The sequence below is a fragment of the Aquila chrysaetos genome, chromosome 2 (assembly GCF_900496995.4).
Source record: "Aquila chrysaetos chrysaetos chromosome 2, bAquChr1.4, whole genome shotgun sequence".
In the NCBI taxonomy this organism is placed as follows: domain Eukaryota; kingdom Metazoa; phylum Chordata; class Aves; order Accipitriformes; family Accipitridae; genus Aquila; species Aquila chrysaetos.
In genome coordinates this window covers 60,399,845-60,420,363 of record NC_044005.1, presented here as the reverse complement: position 1 = coordinate 60,420,363, position 20,519 = coordinate 60,399,845, and the positions used below count along the sequence as shown (strand labels likewise).

General features: G+C 40.2%; 1 pseudogene; it reads left to right on the top strand.

Annotated features, from left to right (window-relative positions):
* The window catches only part of LOC115334067, a 42,745-nt pseudogene extending 22,944 nt beyond the window's left edge, over positions 1-19,801 (top strand).
* The last annotated feature ends 718 nt before the right edge of the window (positions 19,802-20,519 follow it).

The following is a 20,519-nucleotide window of genomic DNA, read 5'->3' as shown; positions in this document are numbered from 1 at the left end:
TGTGGTAATCCCTACATTTTTGGACACACACAGGCAATTAATAGCATATCTGCAAGTATTCCTCGTGCATATTTTGTTTTTCTTGAAAATGTACTGTGAGAAACAGTTCGCCTCTGAATTGTGAAAATAGCATGTTGCACCTTGTGCTTTTACCTTTCTCTGTGCATTTCTCTGAATCAGCAGTTCTACTGTGAGTATAGTAGTAAAAGTACTCTATTAAAATCATAGAGATACCTTTAATGTACAGGTGGCAATTCATGTTATTCCTAGATGAGATTGCCATTTGGCTACCTTTCTTTGCTTCCTGGAAGTATGATGAAGTGTGATTTTAATACACATGCATGCGTTAGAGTGCCTATCAAAGTACAAGGGTAAGCCTGTGTTTTGAAAGGATGTCCCTGAACTCTCCCCATGACTGAGCAAATCCAGGCCCTGTAAGTTACTAAATCACGTTGTTGGTAGAGGCAGGATTGTAAAGGCCAAACTGCTCATTCATTGCTTGCAGCTATATGCACTTTAAAAGCTATCAACCAGCTGGATTTCTCATATGTAAGCTTACAGTTGTTTCCTTCTCTTTAGTAAATTTGATCACCCCCACATTCTGAAGTTACTTGGCGTGTGCCTGTTAAATGAACCTCAGTACCTTATACTGGCGGTGATGGAAGGAGGGCATCTACTTAGCTATTTATGAGGAGCCAGAAAGCAAAAGGTAGGGTAAAGACCATGAGACTTATATTTTTAACCTGTAGCTGCCCACAGCTTCTCAGTTTTTCCATTTCTCAAAGGCCATGCTGATGTTCAGCTGTTTCTGTACCTGCAAGGTCTGGCCTGGCTTTTCCCTAACACCCTGTAACCTCAGTGTTGCATGCTGACCTTGCATTCAGAGTTGCTGTGAAGATGATTGAATGTCATTAGACCACTGACCAAAATTGTGTTTTCAGTTGTGAGAAGTCTGCTGAGTTTCTCTCTATGAATACCGTGAACAGTCCTTTGAAAAGTGATCATAAATAATGGTGGTCATGTATCTGATCTATTAGGCCTCGTAGGGTTGTGGGGGTTTTTTTGTCTTTCAGTAGCAGCAGTATCTTTAATGTGCTAGGTATAGTCCAGGCATATAAGAAAATACTCTGTCCCTGTGCCTGTGTCCTCAAATTCTTTAGAAGGAAAGAGGAGGAAAGAATAAAGAATAAACTTCTTTAATTAATTAATTTTTTTCCATAGTTAGCATGGAGAAAGAATATGGATGATAGGATTGTAGGTCAAAAGGATTTGACACTGGAATTTTATAGCATTATAGCAATTGTCTAGTTCATTTACATGATCAGATCAAATCCACAGTCAGTATTGAATTCTACTGAAATGTCTATACATGTATTCTACTAGAATAATATATTACACCAATAAATACAGCAGCAAACAAACCTGATCTGATAGTGGGAGGAAATTTTCAGGGTCCCATTTCTTCCACTGTAGTGACGAAACAATTCCGAAGGTCCCAGGATATTCTTAGCCCCAAATCAAAGAACAGGATGTGTTCACCTGCCTTGCAGTGCAGTGATTTGGCAGTTTACCCTGCCGGTAATTAGCATTTGCTCTATTGACATACAGAGATTTTGCACCTGTGCTTTGCAAATTTTGGAAAAATCCTATGCATTTCAAATGAGGAAACAATACTATCTTTGCGTAGGGAGGTTGTCATTCTGTGTTTGTAAAGCTGGAAGACACGGCTAACTTCTGTCTTTGTTTCTTGTAGCTCCAGAGTCCCTTACTGACAGTGACTGACCTCTTGGATATATGTTTGGGTATTTGCAAAGGCTGTGTCTATTTAGAGAAAATGTATTTTATGCACAGGTAGAGAACTTATTTCCTTAGTCTTCCAAGGTTTACCCACAATATCGAGTCTAATTATCTTACCTGGGAAAAAATGCCTAGAAAGATGTCACAATGTAACAGGGAAGGTGAGAGCACTGGAGTAAAATCTAATGTTAAGCTTTTCTGCTAAAAACCACCTACAGTTCTCTCACAAAATGGTGGGCTACTCTAAGATCTGAATCCAGGACTCATTGCACCCCAGGCAAGAATCATATTGTGTGAGAAGGGCAAGTGGGGAGATCCATTTACTGTCTTCATCTGCCTAATGGGTAGCTATAGAGGACACAGAGCCAGACTTTTCTCAGAAGCGCACAGGGAAGAGATGAGAAGCAAGAGGCACAAGTTACAGCAAGGGAAATTAGATAATATTGTTCACAACGTGCAGGATCAATCACTGGAACAGGTTGTCCAGACGGGCTGTGTCATCTCCAGTCTTGAAGATATGCAAAACTTAACTGGATGAGGGCCTAAGCCACTTGATCTGACCTCGAGGTCAGCACTGCTCTGAAGAGAGGGTTGAAACAGATGACCTCCAGAGGTCCCTTCTGACCCGAGTTACTCTGCAATGCTAACTCCATCCTCTTGTTTCTGCCTTGCAAAGCAGGGAGCTGGCTGCTCGCACCTGCCTTGTGTCCGAGAAGGAATATGAGAGCTCTTCCTGGGTAGTAAAGATTGGTGATTTTGGACTTGCCAGAGATATCTATAAAATTTGTTATTACAGGAAAAGAGGAGAAGGCCTACTCCCTGTCAGATGGATGGCTCCTAAAAGCCTCATTGATGGTGTCTTTACAAACTGCTTTGATGTCTGGTGAGTTATAGCAGCCACACAGCTGTGGGAATAATCGTACTAAATCCCACAGCAAAAAAATACTGGTTTACAGGAGGAATGATAAGGTTGCATATTGCCATCTCTAATAATTTTTAGGCTAAGGCAGATTTCCTCCTAAGCGATATTTTAATGAGCTAGTGAAAAGTTTGGCACCACGACAATACCTGCATGGATATATTTCTTAATGCTTTGAGCTCTAGCTTTGGATTCTGGCTGGAAAGAACTAGTATCACTCAATGAAAAAATTTTGTACTAGGCCCACAATGTGGGTTTTGCTTGATTGGGCAGTGAATTGACTGCCTGCATGCTGTTCCATTTTGTTTTCCATTAGGTTAATTGGCATTTCCTTCCTACAGCCAAATACTTTCCCCTTACTGTTTCACCCTCTTCTGATGACTTCTTTATTCTGAAGCCCAAATTTCTCAGCATCATCAGGGGAAGGTCATAATACTTTGCTGTGGAGGTTTACTTAAAGCGTGTATTTGGGTGGGTTTGAGTTTATGGTGAAGAAGCAGAGGCCTGCTGTCAGGAGGCCTGGAAAAAATCAGACCAAACCAGATCCATTAAACCTGAGATTCACACAAGTTTGGATTTCATTAGCCATAGGTACTCATGGTGGGCTATAGCCCACCAATCTTGTCCAAGTCCTCAGCCCCTGCAGCCCATCCATTTGACTGCCACTCTTACATTTATCTAAGTAAGTCATTCAGTGCTCTGTGCCAAACCAAATGAAGTGGTGATTGCTTTGTGTGTGGTGCTTAGGAGAACTTGTATCTCTCCATTTCCAGTGACACCTCTAGAGATTTCTAAACACTTGTTTAGGTGAGGACATGCTCAACCAGACAGTGCTGTCCAGGGAAGCTGTGGACACTCAATGTCTTCTAAGCTGCATCTCAGTGAGTCTGGGAAAGTGTGTCAGTTCTTCACATTTATTTTAGCTATTCCAGAGGCTGGCTTTAGGACATATGAATTGTTTCACAAAAAATTTAAACTCTTACTCCTAATTTTTCTGAGTCTTATTCTTAGGTTAGAGACATTTTAACTGTTGATAGGGACATTGTTCATGATTACTATGGTAATTAAATTTTTTTGTTGGTGTTTCTTAGGGCCTTTGGAGAATTAATGTGGGAAACATTAACTTCGGGTCAACAACCATATCCAGGTTTCTCCAATACAGAAATTTTACACCATGTACAATCAAGAGAAAGGCTGGAATCTCCAAACAATTGTCCTGATGACCTGTAAGTTAATTTTGTTTAAATGTTGTTGATAATATTTATAAGAAGCAAGAGGCTTACTGTGAGGTGGCTGTCATTTTGAATGTTACTTATGCCCATGCAGAGTTCAACATCCTCTATTTTTTTTCAGCTAAAACAACTAGCACTTGTAGCTGCCAGCCTGCTACTAATTCATCCAGTAGTGCAGCCTGTGAGTAAGAATTTAAGTGTTGAAGTTGAATGGTGAATATTGGTCTTTTAAACAGGTTTTCAGAGACAATATAAAGTCAGTCTTGGGCATGAATCTGGTAGTAATGTGATAACAGGCTGAGAGTGCCTGATGGTATTGGTTAAAAGTTAAGATGGATTTCAGAAAGAATTTACTGGTCCCTGTACACCATGTGCCTGCAATAGCAGATATAACTGGCTTTCTTAATGGTAGCTGCAGGAATTAGGCTAATATTAGAACATACGTGGAAAACAAACCATGCTCTCTTTGCAGATATAACTCTTACAAAAGCCAATAAGAAAAGCTGAAGCAGTACAGCAAAAGGGAGGTCTGCACTTCTGGTTAGTCTTTAGCTGAGCTGGATAAACAAAGCTTTCAATTTCCATTTGTCTCTTGAGCACAAAATTCAGGTTTAATTGCAAAATTCTTGCAATTAAAAGAATAAAATGATTACATGTAGTGGATCAAACCCATACTGGCCAGAGGTATATAAAGGAGGAAGTTGAACCTGAGCCCAGCGATCACTCAGTATTGTCTAATTTCATGTCTCAATTCCTATATCACCCACTCTGCATAAGCAGTGATGCAATGCACTTGACAGCTGGTCCTACAAATGAAAGGAAAGGCTACTTAAAAGTGCACAATTCTTAGTCATGGGGCTGAGGAAATGGCTTGAGAATAATTCTGTGATTGGCAAACCCAGATCTCTGTGATAGGTCTCACATCAATTACCATGCTCTGAGTTCCAGAGAGGATGATTATTTATCATTATGTAGGTGTAGCTGAAACACCATATTAGCAATAGAAAAAGGTAAGCTTTAGCACTTGGGGGAACTGAAGAACTGAAGAGATTAGGATTTTTTTTTTTTAGAACAGAGTGAAAACTGGAAGTCACAGAACAAATGAGAGCCCAAAGCAATTTCAGTTTCAATATTTTCTGCTGAAAAAGGTTTCCTCAAAAAATTCCTGACAGCTGTCCTGTGAATAAAAAAGCATAGGAGGTAAGGTATATCCATGTACTAGTTTGATATTCAAGCTCACACAAAGGCTCATAAGTTGCCTTTAAAATGAGTGACCAGATCTTCAGAGGAATCAAGAAAACTTTGCTTGAAGTAATTTTTAAGGTCCCAGGTCCTAAATTTAGCATAGCACCTGGGCTTAAACGCTGGTCTGCCTGTTGTAACTTGTAGGATCAGGGCCTAATAGCAGTAATGTAGTTTTTGAAAGCCAAGGGGCTGAATGAGCTCTTAGAGTCTTGTACCATCTTTTATCTCATTTGGTGAACACTCAGCACCTGCATGCAGCTTCTGTCAGTAGCGTAAATAGCTTTTTGCTACTTTGCTAGGTCATTAATGGCATGCTGGGATTCTTGTCATTCCTGCTTCCCTCCTTGTGGTTTTGAACCTGCATCAGGACATCAGCAGTCAGTAATTGTCTCCTAGGAACTTTGGCTTGCTCATTGTCATTTGACAAAACAAAACATCACTGATAGGAAGAGAGTTCAAAGGCCAAACTACTTCAGCTGAGAAGTGTTTAGGAATCTGTGGAAGGCTCACACTGCAAGGGCAAGTAGGGCTGACACAGAAACCTTGGGGTGTAAAAGCACAAAGGAAGTGGGATTGGTTTTTTCGGCAGGGGGGAGAAATTCTCCCCCTCGCCTCCACAAGCTGTTGCTCCAGGGAGTAATCACCTGCTTTCCCCCAAAGAAGTGTGGGTAGGTAAAGCTTGGTAATGAATTGGAAAAGGGGGTTGGGAATCTATGAATGAGCCACATTTATTGAAATATGAATTAGATGTGTGAATGGCACTACTTTTGCAGTCAGAGATCCACATCTGGCACAGCTACACCCAGGTGTGAGGCTTGCATGCAAGAGCATGCCAAGGTTTGGACTGAACTGAGATAATTTAAGATAGATCCTCTAAGGCTGTGGATTACAGTCAGGAGAATTTATACAAGAGTGGTGCCACTTGCAGCTGCGGTTTCACCAAATGCTCGCTCCCATGCAAAGTTACACAACTGAGTTTGATGAAGAAACTTTAGTTTGGTAACTAAGAGCTTTTCCTATTTGGTTCTGGGAACACCCCCCCGGAAGGATTTGGAGGGTGGGAGAGAAGGGCTTGCTCAGAATGCATCAGATGAAAGCAGGAAGTCTTCTTCATTCTCACAAATTTTGTCCTTTTCTAAGAAAATCCCCACATCAATTATATTTTCCATCTCATGTGAGAGAAAATTGGTAATTTCCTGTAGCTTCTGTGCACTAAAGAGCATTTCAGGAGTTGTTCACTTTCAGCCTCAAATATTAGATACTGAATATTAATTCTTTTGTTTTCCAGGCTCTCGAATTCTTATTTGCCCCATGTATGCAGATCTGTTGTACATATGGTTACCAGTTGCCCCACCCAGATAAAACACAGTTGTGAAGTGTAGGTGTACATCTAGGTGTACAGGCTAGTTCTTAAACCTAACATAAACTTTTAGCTGATGTTGTGTTTGGATCTGTTATTTTTCATTTCTTCTTGAAAGGCTATCCTCATGAAGTAGGGGAATCCTCTGAGTCTCCTCCTCATACTGAAGTGACGCACTATTTGCTAGCCAATATTTGGCTCCAAAAAAAAATAGGAATGTGCTCAAGCTGTCATTCCTGTACATCTTGGCATATTAACCTGGTGCTCACCCTCTTGACTGGTCTCATGCTGATGCATTTCTGGGCTAGTGAAAGTTTATGCCATGTGACTTAAAACTTTGGATGTCACAACATGCCACGAATAGCTGTCTGTGCAAAATTTGCAGATATGTTCTGAGACAGCATGAAAATTTTTGTCATTAGAAACCTAAAGCCTGTCTGAATTAAATACTTTGTGAACAATATCAGTTCTACCTGGTATTAATATTTTAAGCCAACCAGCAAGTAATTTGATTTAGGAAATAAAAATATGGAATATAATTAAAATGAGACAATCTCAGTTCTGAATGTTTTGGCAGCAGTGAATATCCCCACTCAATAACAAAACTGAATGGCTTTATAAAGCAGATTGTCCAATAAAAATTAGTTATTCAGAAAGACAGAGATTGGTTTTAGGAATACAAAAATATTCAGAATCCACATTTGTTGTGTTCTTGTTTCATAAATGAAAAGAGGGTTGATTTAGATTGTATATAAGGAAGAAGTTCTTCACTGTGAGGGTGGTGAGGCACTGGAACAGGTTGCCCAGAGAGGTTGTGGATGCCCCATCCCTGGCAGTGTTCAAGGCCAGGCTGGATGGGGCTTTGAGCAACCTGGTCTAGTGGAAGGTGTCCCTGCCCATGGCAGGGGGGTTGGGACTAGATGATCTCTGAAGGTCCTTTCCAGCCCAAACCATTCTATGAGTCTATGACTTATGTATCATTTTCCATTTCTTTCTCCCTCTGTTGGCCTGTGGCTGTCTGTTCCTTCCTTTCCATTAGAAGAGCAGCGTACACAGTCACCTCTTTTACTTCATTGCTACACCTTGCACAAGGCTCTGCTCATGAGAGCCCAAGTGCTAACCTGGTGGAGCACAGCACCTGAACTCACCTTTTTTTCTTGGGTATCCTACCAACCAGCATGACCAGAAAGTAGATTGTTTGGCTTCCAGCATCCAATGCTAGCTTTGGAATTCAATGTGACAGACGCTTTGCTGGCAGCAGAAGGAAAACCAGAGTTATTTCACCTCATCTTGAGTCTTATTCAGTACTTTTCCATCTATATTTCCAATGTCATCAATAACCAGTACACCTGAAAGTAAGCAGATTAAGTGATTCAGAGCGTTAGGAAATCACTACCACTTTTTAGATTCTTAAAATGGATTTTCAAGATTTCATTGGATCCTTTTGAAAAAAAAACCCCAGAATCACTCTGTCCAGCTCCACAACCACACGATACAGGTCGATGAAAAGTGGTTCTAGTTTCTACTCATGTTTCTCACCCAAGCCCAATATTTTAATGAAAAATATCATTGAAAAATCAGAAGTCAAGAGATTTCTCTTACCTGTCACCAAGGGCTTTGTAAAATACTCAATTGTGGTGAAGGACAGCAGTCTCCTTTTTAAGATGGATAAGTGAGGATCTGAGCAAGCCAATTCATTTCACATAACTCAGTAACACGTGGTATCACATAGCAGCAGGTCTGGGAGGCTGTTTGTCAGGGGAGGATTTGAACCTAGGGCTTAGAGGTGAATACTCCACATTCCAGTAACAGCTTCCTGAACCAGCCTTTCACTGGCTGCTCAAACGCTGCTCTCCGGTTTTGACACTCTAAGACCTCTCTCCACTCCCAACACTTAGCATGTCCAGGTGCTGGCTGTGTTTTGGTTTTCAGCCTGGCTCCCCCTGGCTTTTGTAGGATTTGGTTTTGTGTAGCCTGGACTCACCTTGAGTAAGCAATACAAATCAGCCCTATCCTTTAGACAAACAGGAGGGGCAGTTTTCCACTGAATAGTACAGATAGTGTTGTGCAAGGTGGACTAGGATCCCTGCACCCAGAGGAAACTCATACCATTTTTGCCTTTGATGGGAAAACTCACTCCTATTTGTTTTGGTCTGGAGGCAGAAGTCTAAATTAACCCTCTCTGTGCTGGAGGGTTTGCCTTGAACTTCCCCTAAATTTGAGGTAGCATCAGTTGAAGGAAGATTAAATGAGCTGATAGCTTCAGGTTCATTTCTGGTTTTAAACATCCTTTTTCTTCTGTGAGACAATTACCTCCTTGTCTGCTTTCTTAGAAAATATTGATGACTTCTTTGGTGACAACAGATGTTAATGGCAAATGTGTCTGTCTTTTTAATGTTATAGCTGCTCCCAATCTCAAAAATATCCATCTTTGAAAAATTAAAAGCATTCATAATGAGTATTCCTGACAACTGATCTTTAATCTGCTTTTCCTTCCCTCAGCAGCTGATGATAATCTTTGTACCACATACAAAGTTTTTGGAAGTTGAAAATCTGGGCCAAACTTGCTTCTCAGATGATTTAATGGTTGAGATTAATGATTCTATTATCTTTAATGTTTGCATTTTAACAATTCTTTTTCCAGATGTGATTTAATGACAAGATGCTGGGCCCAAGAACCTCACAACAGACCTACTTTCTCTTATATTCAGAACAAACTGCAAGAGGTAAGACGCTCTCTGCTGTCCTTCATCCACTACCTTGAAGACAAAGAGACAGCAACTGGAGTCATCAACCAAGGTTTTGAAGGTGAGTGGGGGCCAGCACCTGCTGTCCCCATGGCTTCTTCCTCACGAACAAAGTGGGATTCAGCAGTTCTTTTCATTGCATTTGTCACTGCCTCAAATTCTCTGCCTATAAAATGGGAACAGCAATGATTTACCTCTCATAATGAACTTGTGAAGATTCATTAGGTGCCATTAGGTACAATGCATTAGGTAAAGCACATACAAGATTACCAAGCAAAAAGACCTCCGTGAGGTTGCAGTTGAGCCTGTCTCACAGAGACATCCAGCTTGCATCTAAATTTTTGGTACTTCATGACCCTGTTCCGCTAAAGTAAATGCTTAAGTTCCTTGTACAGCCAGGAGAGCTTTAGAAGGCTTCCAGATGGAAATCTGTTCCAATTTCAAAGGCATCTACTCCCTCTCCATCAGCTAAACCTGGCAGTTAGGCACTTACTTTAGCAGTACTAATTTAGTAGCTGCCTGAAAGTGAGGCATAAATTAGGTGCCTAAGTAAGGCAGCCTTTATCCTAGCCCGAACTATGATAGCTCCAGCCAGGAGTCACATCATGCCTGTGCTCTGCACGCTGTGAATGAATAGAACTAGGTGATGTTAGGGAAGATATACTTAAGACATGGGACACAACAAAGCCCAATTATGTAAGAACATTATTAAGGTTGTGAAGAGAGGAATTAAAAAAAAAAGGTGATGCTAAATTTGAAGTTGTGTGTGTAACTGTGATTCACATCATCTAAACATGGAAGTAAACATCCTGACTGGCCTGACAAGAAGCTTTTCACATCCTGCAGTAATTCCTGACTGGCTAAATCTTGAGGAAAAGTGATGTCTTAGTAAACAATGTGATCTGAAAATCTGCAAAAAGAAAGTTTTTATCAGTTGAAATATTTCACTTTTATTTCACAGAGTGTTGTTTGCGTTTTTTTAATTTAACCGGTTTGCATTGTGTGATTTTCTAATGAAAGATATTTCCTGTTAACAGAATTACTTTCCATTCTAAAAAAGGAAAACCTAGTTGTTTCTAAAATATCTAAAGGCTTTGTTTTGATTTTGGATTTTTTTTTCCTTCACAAAATGTTGTTGAACTAGGAACTTGCCCTGCTTCATAAACAGTTGTGATACATCAGTATTTTCTGATTTCCTAAAAACTCCCTGGTCCATTCCAGGAATGACACAGTACTAAATTACACAACTACATAGTGATTTTTCTACAGGATTCTACCTATATTCAATTCACTGGCATTGGTATTTTGCTTATCTTTTATCATTTGGTATATTTAATATTTTGCTTATCTTTATCATTTGGTGTAGCTTTACAAATGTCAGTTTATCCCCATCATGATTTCTCTCTTTGTCAAATCCTGTCTGTGCATGACACGTTTGTATGTCATTACAAGACTAGAGACTTTATCATATGTCATTGCAAGGCTAAAGACTTTATCAAGACATGATGGGACCAAAGATAACCTATCATTTCATGCTTTTTTAACAACTGATTTTGCACCCTTATGCTATAATGAAAAGCATGTAGTGTAATTTCCTCGTTTCTTTAAGGGCATCTGCGTAGGGAGTTCAGGAAAGAGATAATCTGGCACAAATCTAAGACTGGCATTAGCTCAGGAAAGGAGTACAGCTAATTAATTAGGCACTATGCCCAAGCTAATAGGCCTTACATTTTGGATGGACTTTATCTCACCTAAATACAGCTGTCTAGAAGCTAGGAGTCTCATCTAAGATACTCTTCTAGGTTTCTCACTCAGGAGCAGAAACAGACATCTCCAGAGAGTGACAACTCCTATGTTTTAGGCATGTATCATAGTATGAAAGGGGTCACCTTTTGCCTTTCTCTCCACTGATGATGGCTGGAATCTAGGTGACTTGCCATATTCGACTTGGATACAGCATCTTGGACTAGATGTTTAATTTTAAGATGGCAACAGGAACACAACATCCACTGGATACAGGGCTGTACAGGACTGTACTGATTTGACTGCTTGCCTCTACTCCTGAGCTAGTGTGGTTTCCTAGCTTAGACACCTTTGCTCTGCGATCCCTAACTCCAAGGGCAAGAGGGACATGAAAACTAAGGGAATTAAGAAATTCTTGTGGCATTACATCAATATCTGTTAAAATCTTTAGCAGGGCTGAAACTTTTAAATATGAGCCTGTCCTTCTGCTGCTTGGAGTTGGGGAAAGAGGCTGGAATACAGGTTGTCGTCCTTTTGGTGGAGCAGGCCTGGCATAGATGTAACATGCAAGGAATTTAGTTTCAGTGCAAGTCTCTGCTTAGCATGTGCCAGCTAAGCATGATCTTTCCCCTGCTGTTAACTAGCTCAGTCTAGGCAAATCGTTACTTTCACTGGAATGACAAATACATATTCTTAATGTAAAAAAGATTATTTTGCCAAAATTTCAGGTTCTGCCACACAGCAGAGGTCACAGAGAAAAAGCCATTGCTTTATTTGTTTGCCAGGGACAAAAGTAGCATTCTTAGAAATGGCCAAGTTACTGAAAAGGAAAATATGGATTGAGACTTCCATGAAAAGTTTCAGTTTGAATGGTTAAAATTTGAAAAAACCAGTTTACTACAGAAAATGGGGTTGTATAATGGACTTTTAGGGTAGTCTTAATAGCAGTACTCCATAATGTGTGTTATATTCAGGGAATCTCTTGGCAGTGGTCACTTTTTGAAATCAGACTCCATTAAGCCTGTTTATAATAACCTAGTTGGTAAAATCTGGCCCACTGTGGTAAGCAGGGCAATTCAGTGCAGGCAGAGCTTTGGCAATAGCTCTCAAAGTCAGCCTGTTTTGCTCTCTCCCTGAGCCTTACCCTTTTCTCCACCAGCTACCCTGTTCCTTCTTGTGGCTTCCCCCCATTCTTCCCTTTCCATAGGCTCTGCCTAGCTGTTGTTGCCACAGACCCGCTGCTGGATCAGCATTGGGATGGGAAGACAAAGCGACTGTTTTCATGCTTCCATTCAATGTTTTCATGCTTCAGTTCTTGAAACTCCTCCTTAACTTCTACACAGGCTCATTTGGTGATTTTCATACAGGGAATGCCCATCAGGAAACAGTATAGCTTGAATTTTATTTATTTATCTATGTGTCATCCTTTCATTTAAATGTATTTTAAAAGACTAAACACTTGATAAGCTCTTTACATGTCTCTATAATGCACATGCTTATTTCCCCATATATTCATAGTTCGCCTGTAGGTTATCTCCCTCTTTCCTCAAGTAGTCTTTATAAGCCCATTAAAATGTTATTCTGCGTACTTGACTGAAGGCCTAGAGTCCTGGTGATGTCTTAATGTTGCTGGATTATCTGATCAGGGACACATGCATGTCAGTTTTCTGTAGCTCTCCACCCTTAAATTAATTCAACAGTTTTTCTGCCTGTGATGTAAATCTCATGCAGCGGAGTTCAGTGAAATGTGGGCTCCAGAAGTGCTATTGATTTAAGCAAGAACTGGCAATTTGGGTTCTGGTTGAGCTTCCAGACTAAAATGCATGCTCCATTATGACCTTGTTGTAAACAGTTTGGGGCATGGAATATGTCTTCGTCTGTGATTTGTAAAGCACTGTTTAATAAGTAAGCGGTTTTTTAAATTTGCATTCATTTTTAGCTGGGACTAAGTGAAGTACTTCTTGTATTTGTAGTAGTAGTGGGAAGATGACAGCCAAAACAAATAAACCAAAAGACTGTTCCATGATGGATTGTCCTGGACAACATTTTCCAAAAGTGTTACGCGGTCATTGGCCTTTGTGTGTCATGAAACTCCTGTCATGAGCCTCCCGCCAAGAAATGCTTGCTCTCACCAGAAGACTTGATGCCAAAAGAAAGAACCAAATGTCAAGCAAAGTGAAATGACAGGCCTCAAAATAACTATGATACATGGAATCATACATCTTCCAAATTCTGTTGAGCCTTACCTGCTTGTAGGTAGCCACACCTTTAGCAGGTCTGTACCTGCTGTTGGTGCTATTTCCTAGGTGGGAGAGCTGGAAAACATTAGAGGTTCTCAAGAACATTAATGCCGGTGCAGTATGACACACAAGTTGCAAGTGTGGGTGAACTAACACAGACACTATGATAGTGGTCTGGAGAGCACCCTAACAGGATAGCATGGAGATGACAAAAGGGACACTGGCTTTGTTATTGCAAAGGAGGTATCGAGTGGCAGTAAATATGCCTGAGCAATACCAGCAGCTCCTGGCACTGCTGGTTTGGAAGGGAGGGAAGCAAACTCAGGACCAGGAATGGGTCTACCAGTTTAGTTTTTCCTTCTTGCTCTTACAGACTTTCCTAGGACATTGATCATGGGCATTAAGTAGCATTAACAACATTTTTTTGAGTGAGAGAAGCGCTATCCAGCTAGAGGACTGAGACACCAGTGGGTTTTGAATCCAATGGGAATTGATTGAGCAGAGGCCCCATCACAAGAGACCCATTCATTACTGAAAGATAGGCTGTTCTTCCCCCAGTTTCAAGAAGAGCAAATGAAATGTCATGAATCAGCATGCTAACAGGATGGCCCTGCATTGCTGTAAAAATAACCAGTCCATCTATTTTCAGACATAACTTTTTACATTTGCACATACAAGACAGCACTATATTTTTTCAGGTCCCAAGCATGCCCCTTTACAGATGGAAACACCTGTTTGTTTTGGCAAACGTCTTTGCCGACATCAGACAACTGGGCATTAAGCAGCTGGAGCGGCTCCTTGCCTTTATGACCCAGGAGGACTATTCTTATCAGGGCTGCTCCCCACAATCCCTTTTGGACCTATAAGGAAAAAATGTCATAATTGCTCAGAAGCTGTGTCGGAGCACCACGCTCTTACTGCTAGAAGTGGCTCCTCTGGTGAGAGGAGATGCAGAGCGGTTGAAGGGAGCCTGAGGAAATCCAGGGTAAAAGACTAAAAGGAAACACATTTGGCCTCAAAAATGTCATTTTTAAATCCCTAAGCTGGAGATGTTGCTTGAAAAATTTCAGAAGATAAAACCGTTAGAATTTTGTAATGTTTCCTTTTTTCACTTTTCTTTCCAAAGCCAGTGACTCAGTGTATTTACTTTTTTCAGCAATTAAGGTACTTGCTAAAAATGTCACTTTTTCTTTTTTTAAATCTCTCTGCAAAACTGTGCATTGAGGGGATTTGATATTAAAATCTGGAATCAGTGATTTCACCATTAATTATACGTCTGCCCTTTCTGCTGGCTGAGTGGTACTGGTTTGCTGTTCCCTGTGTAAGAATCATCAGTTTATTTTCCTAAAACCAGCTGCCTTTTAAAAACTAGTCTGCATACCTCTCTGAACTTCAGGTAATCACTTGAACAAAAGGAAGCTTCTCCAAAGCATATGTGTTGATAAGAGACATTTTTAAAACCTTATATCTAGTCTCCTTTGTATTTTTCTGAAATTCAGTAATCCTCTTCCCCACTTAGCTTAGTGAGTGGCTGACCCAAAGCCAGTGGAGGTCAGAGAAAAGGCTTCTTCCAAAACAGTGAGTGGTTACAACACTGCAGGAAAAGGGGGACTTGGTGGTGTGATCACTTCTTATTTGTCCCCTAGACAAATGCTGTTTGATTCCAGAGAGCGCACGTGAGCTATATGATACTGCAAGGAAAGTCATGCTAATACTTTGCCCTGGACTGAGGAAAAAAAATCAGATGATATGATGTTATAAGAGCTGACATTTGTGTATGGGTGTACAGATATAAGCAACTAAAACTTAGGCACTGTATTTACGCTGGCTGTCTAGGCTGTTTGACAATCACCGGAGAGTTGTAGACAAGTTCAGGGAACGTTATTGTGTAAAGGTAAGGATGTGAAATAAACATCTCCACAAAGCAACTCAGTCCTCCTTTCTCCCTCCATTGACTGTAAAGGCAGCCTAGGCAAGGAGCTTAAACTGGACATGTAAGATCTGGGTTATTAAAACTTAGTAAAATGAATCCTGCTTTGTGACCTGGAGAAGGGTGGTGTTTTCCTATTTATATAGCCTTACTGTATTGCAGCAAATGTGGAACTGGCCTTTTTTCGGTGCTTTTGTATTAAAAATGATAATAAACAAGATAATAAACAGGTTTATATATTATTTCCCAAGACAGCTTCTTGCACACAGAGGTTTCAGTCCACAGATCTCTGAAAAATCTATTAAAATAAGAAGAAAGACAGGCAGTCAATGCTTTAAGCAGTTTAGTGCAGTGGAAATGCAGGATGAACAAAATTCTCACTTTTAGTACCTTTAGTGTCTGACAGAATAACAAGGCTCGGTGAGTCACCCTGAAACCATGCAAGATCATATGCTTCATTAGACAGGAAACACAGATATATCTCCACTGATATATAATACAGAGTGGAGTATTAAAACGGATATATATTTGTTCTATTTATATTCTTACTGGCAATGTGCAGAAACTGAAACACAGCACCTCCAGCTCCAGGTGGCCAGCAGGTATCAGGAAGATACACCCTGCACAGGAACTATCTCCTTGAGCTAACCAACATAGCTGAGGTGGAGAAGTCAGGGTTCAATAGCCACTTTTTCACCCTTAACAAAGATATGTTGTCATCAAGCACTTCTTTTGAATGCGTTCACTCTGGGGTACATCTTTCAGCTATGCCGGTAAGTCAGCCAGTCTCTTGTTTACTACCACATACGTTGTTTGGCAGGGACAAAGGGCAGAGTATATATGAGAAAAACAAGAGGATATTAATGGGAAAAAGCAAATGTGGCTGCACTTCTAAATACCTTACCATGTTGAAGGTGCTAAGCGTCATACGAGATTATATTACCCCAGAATTAGTAACGTCTCAGGCTGGCTACTTAGCTGGTGTAAATCAGTGGCATCCCACTGGTTTCTATGGAGCTTTGTTAATTTGCGCTAGTTGAGGATCTGGCCCTGAAATAGCTGTAATAGAAGATCAGCATCTCTAGATCAGTTTGTTCAGTCTACCAATCAGCTTTTCTACTGACGTTTTTTTTTCTTCTTATATGTTGTCACCTTCTGAACTTAAAACACCAAAAACCCATCTGCTTATCAAGACATCACAAAAATTTGCACCCTTCCAGGCAGGATTTCAAAACATGTTGTGAGCCCACACAGCCTACCAAGCAGGCAAGGAAAGACACTCTGCAATTGCAACGCAGGATACACGGCCCAGCTCGGCACCCCAGCGGCCCTGCGGCAGGAAGCAGCCGACTGAGATGCTGAGATCGTGAAGCGGGAAGCACAGATTTTATCGGGTTAGGACCGGTCTCCTCAGAGGAGGCTAAGCAAGCAAACTCCATCCCTCATTAGTATGAGTCAGGCGATCATAGTTTCTTGTGTCAATTAATGTGTGGCTCCCTGGAGTAAGCTTCTGCCTACCTCTGGAGAGATGTGTTGTAATTAATTTACCTGCAGTTTGGCTACGATGTTGCGTTTTAAGCATACCACTACCAAGAAAAGTGTCTAGCAAGGTCAAAGCTACATGCATTTAGGACCTGAAACAGGTATCCATGCAAGTACAGTGCTGAGCTTTGAACATGCTATTTTAGTTATTGGAAGCAGTCTACCTGAGAGAGCACAGAGCTCAGTGGGAACCTGCTTCTCAGCAGAGTACTCCTCAGCCTGTACAAAGATCTGGACTGCCAGAGCTAGCCTGCCTCATGCCCTGAGGTAGGTTGTTTGAAGTGAACGTAGGTAACTCTACACTATGCAGCAGTCCACAGTGTAGACACCCCCTCAGGATTTAAGCGTTTGGAGTTGACTTCCCAGCACGACTTCAGATTCCATGAAGGTGTTCCTTGGACGGCTCCTCTCAGGGTGTTTTGTTGGCTCAGCCAGGCTTTGCTTGTGAAATCTGAGGGGATCACATCACATGGTTTATCCTGCATTTACTCACGTATAACCCAGCATGACTATACATCAATCAACTAATTTTAGCAATGTTAAAACTGAAAAGAAAAGAATGATATCTCATGAATATACTGACCTGCCTTCCCACTCCAGCTTCTCTCTATTTGCCTTCGAATTCTTAAGATTTTTTGGAAAGGGTTTGCAAAGATTATTCAGAATTCTCTGCATTGGCTTATGGCTTCCCAGGGTGTTGGCGGTGCTTCTAGCCTTCACATTTCTGGGGGAATTTCACAACGTATAATGATTTGTTTCCTCAATTGCTCATTTTCAGTATCTTCTGTGTCCATCCATCATACAAGTAAAAGTGAGCAAAAATCGCTTGCTTTGCTGACTTACATGAGGGGCAAGTATTGTACTACATAACTTGACATGTTTGCATAGATGTTTTGGCTCGTACAGCAGAATGGTGCTAAGCTTTCATAGGTGCCAAACACTGTGCTAAGAGATGACACAACAGTGAAGGAAAGGGCACTTGTAGTCAAAAATCTCATTGTGAAAGTGGCAATGTAGCTTATACGTGTCATATTGTAAGAGAAAGGTCATCAACATTATATTCTTCCTCCGTCTTTGGATAGGATAAGAATATTCTGCAAAAATAGTCTTTCTTGCTCATTTTGTTCCCAAAGCTCAAAAAGTAAAACCAAGGCAAGGTGTTTGATTTTTTAGCTCTTTTTCTCCATAATGAGAAACACAGTGGCACATAGGCTGAAAAAGGATTATAATATTTTATATATTCTGTAGTTCTTCAGACCTGTTGGGGAAAGAATTAGTAATGTATCTATATATCTGGTAAAAATATCTCAGTGACCTCATACTCACATTTGTGTAAACATCACCTCATCAGTTCCAGATACTTATACAGGAAACAAATCTGAATGCTCCTCTAGTGTTCTATACTTAGGCAGGTCAGCCGGCATATGTCTGGTCTGTAAATACCCAGTTTTACTTGGGTCCTTATTTTAAGGTTTCTCTCTTAAGAGTTTGCTGCAAACATGCCCTCAGCATTTGCCAGTGTGCCTTTTCCAAAGTAACTTGCCCCTGAGGGTTCCCATTAAAAGCTTTATTAAACAAAAACCAAATACAAAGAAGAGCTGTACCAGTTGGTAATGGCTTAGTCGGGATTGAATTACTAAATATTGCCATAATAGTCCTGAACTGACAAAGTGAGTATCAAATGATTTTTCGTAGCTGTCAGTCACTGTGGTATGTGACCACAGTTTGCTCTATGTCCCAATCCCAATCTTGCTGACAGGTTTCTAAAATCAAAATTCTCCTTCAGACTTTTCCTGATAATCTTTCCTAACGGACTCTAGCATGCAGAACAGACTTCTGACTTTATAGCTTGGGCGGGTGTGTCATTATAGTGACATAATGAATTGTATGTTGCCTGGTGCAACAGCACAATGCTTGCGATTCTGTTGCACAGATAACCTGGAATGTCACATGCTTAATTTTCCAGTTGTGAAGTAAAATAAGGAGGGAGTGTAATAAAAGAAGGTACATGTTACAAAAATAAATGCAAAAAATAGCAACAATTATAACTTGAGTATTTAGTTAATAATTTTTACATTTTTTAAAAGGTATGTCCTCTGCAACAGATTTCAGGCAACTCTATATATGGGAACCGCATAAAATTAGGGAAAAATTATAAAGTTTTTAGAAATGGGAAAAATACACTGGCTTGCCAAGTTCAAGCTTCTAGAAAGACAGAATATTACAAGTCCTCTAGAGAGACAGTATATAATGATTTAGTAGGTAGAAAACTGCCTATGTTACAGGACTCTAGCAGTATTATTAGCAGGGTTACACAAATGTACAGATTAAAATCACTTTGGCTTTATGCAGGCTGCCTTTACTACCAAAAGAAGCAAGTCATGTATTCGTAACTGTATTGCTGCTTGTGGAGGTATAAATGGTGATGACCAGCCTTCCCTAAGTGATTTGCTTAAAGCTATACAGGCAATAGCAGAAAATAAATTTGAATCATCAGTCACTCTTTGTGAGGTCACTAGACCAACTTTCTCCAGCAGCTGTCTGATTTTGTTTGCTTTCTGATACTGCGTGTATATCACTGGACTGTTATCTTTTCTTTTTTTTTTAAATGCAGATAGTGATGTTCCATGTGCACATTCGGACAGTATTCTTTCAGCCACACTAATGGCAACAAGGAATCAAGAGGGCTTAAATTATTTGGTATTAGTCAAAGACGGCAACCAAGATCAAGGAAAATCAATTCTGCTGAACTTAGTTAAGTCGGGTTCCCTCTGTTTGTAAGAAAGAGGGAAAGAAGAGAAAAAGCTCTACCAAAAAAGACATAAGCCAAGGAAAATACTCTGCACATTGTCATACTAACTAAGAGATATCTTAAAAACCCAGGAACTCTCTAAAACACTAAAACTACCAGAGAATATCATAAGGTACTGAATGATGTGTAGCAGAATAAGACAGCAATTATGTATCTTTTGATTTTCTACATGTTATGGTTTGTTTCACAGGAGCTAGTTTAAGGGAATAAAACATGTAATCAGGCAGCAAGTGATTTTACTGTGGTGTTGATTAAATTTATGCAATCACATATGCCTCAGACGCAGGCAGTCCTTGCAAAAAGGGAGTACTGGTATGGTGTTTCAAAGAAGAGACCAAGTCGCTCATGAAAAGAAAAAACAGCTGAAATCTAGCTTCATTGTGCACAAACAAGGTTTTACAAATTGAAAAACTAACATAAATTCTTGTTGTATTTTTATGAACTCCAAATCAGGAAGCAATTCAAGAAGGGTGACTGGGTTGTCCACTGCTGCGGATGGTCTATTTCACTATTTAATTTAAACAAATGCTTGCAATCATCTTGTATGTTAAGTTGCACAGCAATTGATCTGTGAATCTAGACAGTCCTGTTTTCTTACATTTCTTTTCCTTTCCCTTTTTAATGTTCATCATCCTTGCTTATTTTTTACCAGACTGGGTGAAGGGAGATACTTTTCCCTGATGTGTTTGGAGATCAAGTCAAAGTATATAATAAAATGATACATAAATCATTACTGAATAGAAGGCAGCAATAAGCATTTTGGAACATTTCATCATGAACAGTAGTTTGCAAATTATGCAGAGCTATTCACTGACATCTGTCAGGAAGCTAGAAACATGCTCTGATTTTATGCAAATATTTGATAACGGGGGACACTGAAGAGTAGTAAAGGCACTATCTGAATTCAGAATGTGAATATTTTTAAGATGCAACTCCACTGAAATCTAGCTTC